General features: G+C 39.7%; 1 long non-coding RNA gene across 1 annotated transcript; it reads left to right on the top strand.

Annotated features, from left to right (window-relative positions):
* The first annotated feature begins 449 nt into the window (after nucleotides 1-449).
* Nucleotides 450-8,330, top strand: LOC104869911. Its single transcript, XR_782391.3, has 3 exons — nucleotides 450-479; nucleotides 6,568-6,799; nucleotides 8,241-8,330. It is a non-coding gene; the product is annotated as an uncharacterized LOC104869911 (long non-coding RNA).
* Nucleotides 8,331-9,071: the final 741 nt, after the last annotated feature.

Below are 9,071 nucleotides of genomic sequence, written 5' to 3' on the forward strand. Positions count from 1 at the left end.
ACCTCAATATATATATATTTTTTCTTTCCATATTAAGTTCAAAACTTTTTTTCTTTTTCGCTTAAACATAACACCTTATAGCTTCTCTTTGGCATAACCAATCTGCTAGCATCGCTACTCTTTCCCCTTGGAGCCATTATTAAGTAAAATAAGGGTTACTTGAATATAAATACTGCCATACAGAGACAATTGACCTAATAACTGAGATGGCTGCTAAGTGACTAAAGGGTGGGTGGTACATACACTGTGGATACAGTAGACAAAGGGATAATTTTGGAAAGAAAGCAGCAGGATGGTGTGAGATTTCATCAGTCTACTCAGAACATCAAAATATTTAATGCTTATGAGTAACATATTTCTGGAATTTCTCATTCAATATGTTCTAGGTGGCTGGGCATGGTGGCAGATGTCTGTAATCCCAGCACATGGGAGAATGAGGCAGGAGGATTGCTGAGTTCAAGGCCATCCTGAGCTACATGGTGAGTCCAAGGCCAGGCTAAACTACATAGTAAGACCCTGTCTCAAAAAAAAAAAACCAAAAAATAAAAAATAAGAATAATAATATGTTCTAGGTGGACCAACATAGACATGGTAACTGAAACCATGCAAAATAATACAACAGATAAGAAGAGACCTAGCAAGTCTTCAATTTTAAACCCTTGGAGCAGGGAGAAATGGGATGAAAAAGAATTAAGAAGTGTTATGTACATGTACCAACTTGCCATAATGAATGTAATCATCATGCACTGCAAGTATGTAGTAATAAATTAAATAAAAACCCTTATTACCTTGTTTCATAATCAGGATTTTCTTCTGTTAAGAGACTAAGTTTCTATTAAACAAATTGACCAATTCCACTGTATTTGTCTTTATCATTGACAAGTTCCCCCCATCATAATAACAGTAAGAACAACAAAGTAATGTTTGCATGACCTTAGGACTTACAAAAATCTTCTACAATATTATTCCAGTTGAAATTTCAAATCATGACCTACATATTGGAACTTTAACTAGGTAAAAGTGCTAAATCACAAAAGCATGATTTCATATTTAGAGAGAATGTAAAGAGAGGTTTCAGTTGGAAATATAAGAATAGTTTATACACAGCTCAACTCTGAAACCATAAAACAATTTAAAAAGAATAACTGAGGGCTATGGTTTTTCTTCAACATTGGGAGCAGGTTGTGTTTTGACATCTCTTTTCATGGATGTATTGGACTTCTATGAAGTCTATGTGTATCATTCCTTTCCTGTTCCCAGTAAGGTATCAACAAACTGAAGTCATTCCTTTATGACTTTATCACTTATATGTGTTAGCAACTGCCATGGTTCAAATATATGCCCTCCAAAATCCAAGTGCCAAAAACATAAGTGCCAATGTCATAGTATTAAGAAATGGGAGATATTTAAGAGATATTTAGCCCCTCAAGCATCCTCTCTCATGAATGAGATTAAGGCCATTATAAATGAGAGGCTTCATGCAGTGTTCCGTTTTTGTCTCTATAGCCTTTCCATCCTGTGAAGACACAGGGTTTTTCCCTCTAGAGATTGCAGCCGCAGGGGACCATCTTGGAAGCAGAGGTTGTGCCCCCTACCAGACAACCAACCTAGATCTTAGACTTAGCTTGCATAACTTTAAGAAATAAGTCTCTGTTCTTCATAAATTACTGAGTCTGAGGAATTCTGGAATACCGGTACAGACAGACTAAGATTCTAACAAATGTAAATGACTTAATGAAAAATGATGATTGGTCTTGTACAATAAACCACAAAATAACACTTAATGAAATCTTCCCATATAGCAGTATTAACTTGCAGAATGGTCATAAATAAATGGAATGGTTCACTATGGACAATTTCAAAGGTATATGTTTGAGTACAAAGAAAAAAATTCTCAATAGAGATTTAAACTTCATGAAAAAAGTCAATCATCTTGATGAAAAGCAAAGAATTATTGGCGCTGACACTTATAAAACTGTGGGGCCCTTATTAAGAAAAAGAAATTCAAACTATAATTATGACTTAGTGTAAAAGTTAATACTTATTCACAAACATGGTGACTGCTGTAAGTTTGTGTTCTACAAACAGGAAAATTCTGGTGAATTCTATCTTGCATGATTTCATCCAAAAACATTTTGGAGGGTGTCTGAGGATCTAATGCATGGCTTGGTGCATGCTAGACAAGGAAGAGCTCTACCGCTAAAGTACACCCCCAGCCCAGAAAAAAATTAATACCAGGCTTTATTTTTTTTGTATAGTGCATACTGAGTACATTCCTGCAAAGAGATTTTCCTTTTTGACAAACCTCAACCAAGGTATACATTCTGCTTATAACGTATCTGATAAGTAAAAGAAACTTCCACAGAGTAGTTTCGGACTCCATACATTTCAAGTATTTCTCCACCACCTACATACCTTTTGTGACATACAGTATAGTATTAATATTGTGAATTACTGTATTGTGTATTACTTATTTATCACAACACTGGGTGAATTTGCCCCTTGGGTAGAAGGAATATTACTCGCGGTGGTAACAACTTTACAGAGAAGTAACTGTAAACCACATAAATATATCCTGCTAATTCTAGAGAAGTAAGTAGCTGTGGCCACTACAGGATACCCAGCTGTCATGGCTAACATCAGACTGACACAGACTTCAAGGACCTACACTAAAACTATTTGTTAACCAGCCAAGAAGTTTCAACATCAGCAGTCATTTCCTGTCCATTAAAAGCATATTGGTATAAGCCATGCCCACCAACACCAACTAATCAGATAAGGGAAGGGAAAACCAACCTACAGATTGACTTGGTTTTAATTTTCTGATTCACTGGACAAGTTGGTAAGAGACCATAAGTATTAAATAAGTGGACAAATTTGCCTCACAGATTAAATTGTTGCCTAGATTAGACTAGAGCCTCATAACCATCCCAGCAACCAGTCCAGGAAGCCAAACAACCGCCTCTACAGCAAGTGGCCTAAAATATCAGGCTTTGGTCAGTGACTATCAATTTCCCAAACTTGTGATTCATTTCCAAATCAGGATCAACCAGCCAAATATCTTCCCTAAACCAAAGACATGGAATGCCCCACTTTTAGTTAGTCTGCCTCCGGTTTCTCCATGCCAACAACCTACATTCAGAGCATAACTAAGACCTCCCCGTTTTCCTGCCTAGCTCTGAGTCTCTGCCAAACACAAGTGATGGTGGCTGAATCCTTCGCTATAGCAAACTCTGAATAACTAGCATATGTTTGTTCCTATTTGGAGGGTAGTCATTTATTTCTTTGTAGGTAAGTGCCAAATGAATTACTTTTAACAGTTGTTACATATAGTATTACACACATATTCATAGTCTAGTAGTATAGATGTCTTGATATTATGCCAAGTATCTACATCTCCTCTCTCCAAAACCCAGACACTCTAGGGGATAAAAACAGACAATAACCAACCTGAGACTGGACCACAGAATTTTTTTTAAAAGCCTTTTTAGAATCTAAAGAATGTTCTTCCCTAACAAGGATTACTGATTTTTCCCTTATGAGTAGAACCTTCTGTATGCTGTTTCCTGTTCACATGGTGAGAAATAACTATACACCTGTACTTTTCAAAATATTTTTTTCTTTTTCTTTTCTTCTTTTCTTTCCAGTACTGGGTATTGAACTTGGGATTTTATGCATGATCAGCAAGTGCTCTATCCTTAACTACATCCCTAGACTTTTTTTCAAACTTTATGACCATTATTCATAACAAGAAATGTATCTCACATTGTGATTCAGTATATTACTGAAAAAATCATAAAAGAGTACTGAAATCTCACCATATGCAATATGGTGTGACACTTTTAACCTATTCTATATATTCATATTGAATATAAATAAAATATACATATTCATGTATAAAATAGTTTACTAAACATACATTCTCTATATTCTGGTAGCTTTCTGGAGGTGCCATCATAAAATGCAGATAAAGTCACCTTAGTGTTTTCTTGAATTTGCTTTATATTGTCAGATGACAAGGTTCTCATTTAAAGAACTCTAGTGCAGTTCTCAAACTCTAGTTGCATAAAAATCACCAAGAAGTCTTACTAAAACACAGTTTCTCCGGCCCCAGCCCCAGTGTTTCAGATTAGGACCCTTCAGGTCAAAATTTGCATTTCTAATAGGTTACCAGGTGATGTTGCTGCTGGTTGGGGAACCACACTGCTCTCATAAGTCATTTTCATAAATCAGATTGCCTTGCTGAACAGTGAATAATCACTTCCTGATTTATCTGTTTGTCATATGTCAAGTTCACTGAAGCAAAGTATATTGTTCTGGTTGAATATGTATGAATGTAATCTTTTACGTCCACGAGGTCCTGAATAAGCACTTCAGGGAGCCTGCTTACTGATTCCTTCTTCTAGCCACTCCGATGCTATTTTTGAGAGTTATTTAATCATTCATTCGTTTGCTGAAATATTTGAGGCTACACTCCGAAAGCTATGACTGGACCTGTACAGCAATTACATCAGAACCCCCTATACCATTTGTATCAGAATCTCCTCCAGGTGACTCCAGCCAAGCCTCAGAATTAGTGCAATCCTTTATATAAGTTAAGGCCCTCTTCGTGTTGAAATACCTTTCACAATCTCTTCCCATTGGAATGGCACCTCTATTGCCATGGAAACCTATATCCTGATTAAGCACTGGGGGCTTAATTGTTGGGGAGGTAAAGGAGGTCTCATCTGGTGATCTTGAGGGTTCCTAATCTGCTCAGGTCAGTAGCTATCCACTCTGTAAGAGACCAGGAACTACTATCCCAACATTTGAGGGCTTCAGGGATTCTGACAAAGCTCCAGATCAGTAGAGCGCGCATAAGAATCTGAGGAGTTTATTTAAAATGAAGTTTCTGTCTCAGATCTAGCATGGGACTGTGATTTTTCAATCTCTAACAAGCTCCAGGTAATGCTCATGCTGCTGGACAAGGAAGTACACTTTGAGTAGCAAAGCTGTGGATCCTCCCCGCAAATCCAAAGTCAGTAGATAAAAGCAGCAAGTGTGATTGCTATAGAAAATACATTGAAGAGCAGTGGTGACTACCAGGTAGGCAGAATGCTCTAAAGCCTATTGAACAGCATAAAAGGGCAGCACTTGGAGAAAAAAGTGGAAAGAACTGTAGCTCAAACTGATGAAACAGATTTGCAATAGTCAAAGTTAAACTGAAGAGTATATCCAATAATACTGAAAGATGGTGAGAGGGGTAAGAAGGAGGAAGACAGTAGTGCAGAGAAAAGACCATGAGCTTCCCAATCAAATTAAAATTCAAAATATGGCTGTACTTCTTACTACCTATGCAACCTTAGGCAAATAACTTAATTTCCTCCATAAAATGAGAATAACTTTTTCTAAAGTTTTATGCGTTGGTAAATAAGAACACCTGGGAAGTGATAGGCCACAGAAAGTCTTTAATAGCTGGTTACCGCTACTACCTAAATGTAGCTCGCATATCCAGGGCGTCACCAGACATAGGTTCATTTATACAGTCTTGGTGGCTTTCTTCCCTGCTTGCCAGGCTTCAGGAAATTCAGCCTCACACAGAAGTTGTGCTTCTGGGAGCTTCATGAGTGTCTGTGTTGAACCTTCTCGTTGCTGTCTGTGATGGCCGATTAGGTGATAACCCTGAAGTCTCACAGTGAATAGAACACAGGTAGCCCAGTGTCATTGCCCTCACCACCACTGATGCTACTATCTAAATTCCGGGTCTCTGCATCGTGATTGTTGAAATCCATGCCCCTGATCTTGCAAAAATAATATACCTGAGCATTATTCAGGTTGTTCATCTAGAATTTAGTGATGATAGTAGGGTGTTCCTTGAAGTTGACATAGGGATAGAAGAGCCAATGGAAAAGTCCATGAGAAGGATTTTTGAGTGTCATTGGGTGACAGAACTTCATCTCGCACACAAAGGCAATTTCTCCCCAGAACACACAAACCAAATGGAATTTCCATATCCTGTCATGTTTTTAGTAGCACAAACATTTGGTGAAACATTTTTGCACACGAGGAAAAGGACAGAGAGATGAAGAAATATGCCCAGCATCACACAGGTAGTATGCAGGAGGGGCAAGTTTTGAATCCAGGTGTCCCTACTCTAAGACAGAGGTGTGTCTTTGGGTTCATTCACCATCCTGCTCCCTATAATCTAATTCCTCTTACCAATGTGCTAGTTCAGAAACCTGGTTTCCACCTAGAGCCCCAGCCAATCAGATATGTCTATACATGTGGACAAGACTTAAGCATTTCACCCAGAGGCCCCTCATTACTGATGCAAACCAGTGAGTGCTAATAGCTGCAAGGCAAAAGGGACACCGGGCTCTCCTCCCAGGGAGAATCTGAGTCTCAGCTCCAGCCCAGCAAAGTCACTCAGTGACAGGATTCAGAGGGGAATGACAGAGCCAGTTTGTAAAGGGCTTGGAAGGTCAAACTAAGTTACCTGGATATATAGACAAATTGTATGTTTGTATTAAGAATATAATGGATAGGGATAAGGAAGGAAAAAAATTAATTTCAAGTTTTTTCACTCAGGCTGTCTGTGCCTACGGAATATGAGCTCCAAAAGTAGAGACGAGGGCAGGCTGGACCTCCAGTAAATGGGTGGAAGGAGAAAGGGAGCAAGAGATCTGTGAGGCTATCGTATCTACAGAGCAACATTTGCTATGACCCAGCCCGCAGCTGGAGGTGTGGCATGAAGGGGCCCCAAACCAGAGGAAAAGAGCACATTGAAATGCACTACAGAATCCTTAATAATTGCTAACAGGTACGTAAGTCTTGAAAGGATAGGATGTGAGGTTTCCCAAATTTTTGACCATTGCCCCCTTCTTTTAAAATAAGCATAACTGCTCCGGGGATTTAGCTCAGTGGTTGTGCCTCCTGCCTTGCAAGCACAAGGACCTGAGTTCGATCCCTGGTACCAAAAGAAAAGAAATAAAATAAAATAAGCATAGCTAGGGCCTAGTGTTCTGCCAAAATGTACCTTGGGAAATGCTGGTTGAGTCTCTTTGGCAAAATGGATGCCACTGGTGAGAGACTTTATGGAGAGTAGTTGTAGTGGAGTAGCTGGGAAGGGGCGAGGCCTTTGTAAGGGATTCAAAGAAGGATAGACATGGAGAAGTAGAGGCACTCAGCATTGGATCTAATCTGTCAGGGAGGGAATGAATAGGAAGGAAAGTGGGAAGAGGGCACAGGAGAGGGACCACAGAGAAAGGACTGGTTGCTGGGTTGTTTTCTTTTTAAAGGTGGATCATTTTGCTGTGTTGTATAATATGGTTTGGGCCTCTCTGTTTTCTGTTCCTCATAGGATGCTTCTAGCTGGTCTCCTGAGTAGAACGTTCTAGAAATCAGCCTACTACTCTACCCTAGGTAGCCCCTTCTGGTTAACGTTGAGATTCTCCTACCCACTGCTTAGGTGCTAGAGTACTTTTAGTTTTCAGACACAGTCTTATCTTCAATCACTACAAAAGATTTAAGCACTAATTTACTCAAAGGTTCAAGAAAAAAGGTGTAGCATGAGAGTTTATTGGGGATGGGAGTTGGTGAGGTGGGAGGAGGGCTAGGAGGGGTAGTTAGGGCAAGTAAACTTGTCACCAGAGCACATTCATGCCAAATCTCCCCTATCTCCCCATGGGGTTTTTTGAAATTTTATAGTCTCATATTGGCTCTCAGTAGCCAAGGAGGAGCAAGGCCCTGGACCCCTGGATGAGGGATGGTCTTAATGGGCCTTATATATAAGAATGTTGGTAGTTACCTCTGACATAGAGCATCTAGAAACATTAATCCCTCAAAGAATGATTTTCAAACCCTATCTGGTAGCCTCAAGAAATTCTTATTTTTCCTAGACTACCTTCATAGCTAATGGTCTGGTTTCCTTCTGTTAGGAGGACAAATGTCCTGTCCCACGTGTTAACTAGATGAAAGTGAAGCTGAACAGTTCCTTTCTACTCCCTGCAGGCAGTGATTTAGATCTAAAATGCCTCCCAAAGTCTCATGTTGGGAAGGAGATTGGATCTGGGGGGCACTATCCTCTGAGTCCATCAGTCCACAGAGGAGTTGTAGCTGACTTGCTGTTAGGAGGTGGGGCCTGGTTAAAGGAAGGTCACTGCTACCCCACCTGGAAGGATGTATTGTTGTCCCTGGCCCTACCCACCTCCCTTCTCTCTCTGCCTCCTGGCTGCCTTGACATGCGTGGTTTCCTCCACCAGCCTCTTCTACCACGCTGTGCTTGCCTGGAATGGAAGAGGTCACAGACTGAACCCACTGAAAATGCAAGCCAAGATAAACTTCTCCTCTTTTAAATTGTAAGTGTCAGATATTTGTCACAGTGACAAGAAAGCTAACACACTGCATGTCTTTGAGAGTTAGGTAACGGATGCCAGATGGGGAAGAGAAAGAAGAAGCTTATCGTGTGAAAGAGGTCCAAGACACAGAAAGAAGGGATAATTCAAATAAAATTGTTGTCGCAATTTTTTTTTTGGTAGTGCTGGGGATTGGACCTGGGACCTTGAATAGACTAGGCAAACACTGTCATTGAGCTACACTGCCATTTGTTACATCGGGCAAGCTGGTGTGTATGTCTGTTGTCTGAGCTCCTCAGGAAGCGAGGCAGGAAAATCTCAAGTCCAAGGTCAGCCTTGTCAGCTTAGTAAGACTCTGCATAAAAATTTAGAAAAATAAATAAAAAGGGCTGGTTATATATATAGTTGCATACTTCCTGGGTTCAACCCTCCATTCCACTGCCACCCCCCCCAAATCCCCAGTCCTGCAGACTTATTTATGAACATTATACTCTTTTTAATTGTGATGATTAATGAAGTTATAAAAAGCTTGGCAAGAAAACTATTGAGTATAATTTATCATCTCAAGAGATAAAAGCACAAAACTTTAAAATAACACTCCCTGAAAAACGAATTACGATGTGTTAAGTACCTGTCCCGACTTCCCACAAGGAATGTAAGCATTATTATGACACACATGCACTAATAGAAGAAAAAAATATGTAGTTGTGGTTTTGCATAGCCCATCAACTACCTTTG

Source organism: Fukomys damarensis, unplaced genomic scaffold, assembly GCF_012274545.1.
Source record: "Fukomys damarensis isolate Sample0158 unplaced genomic scaffold, DMR_v1.0_HiC HiC_scaffold_14, whole genome shotgun sequence".
NCBI lineage: Eukaryota > Metazoa > Chordata > Mammalia > Rodentia > Bathyergidae > Fukomys > Fukomys damarensis.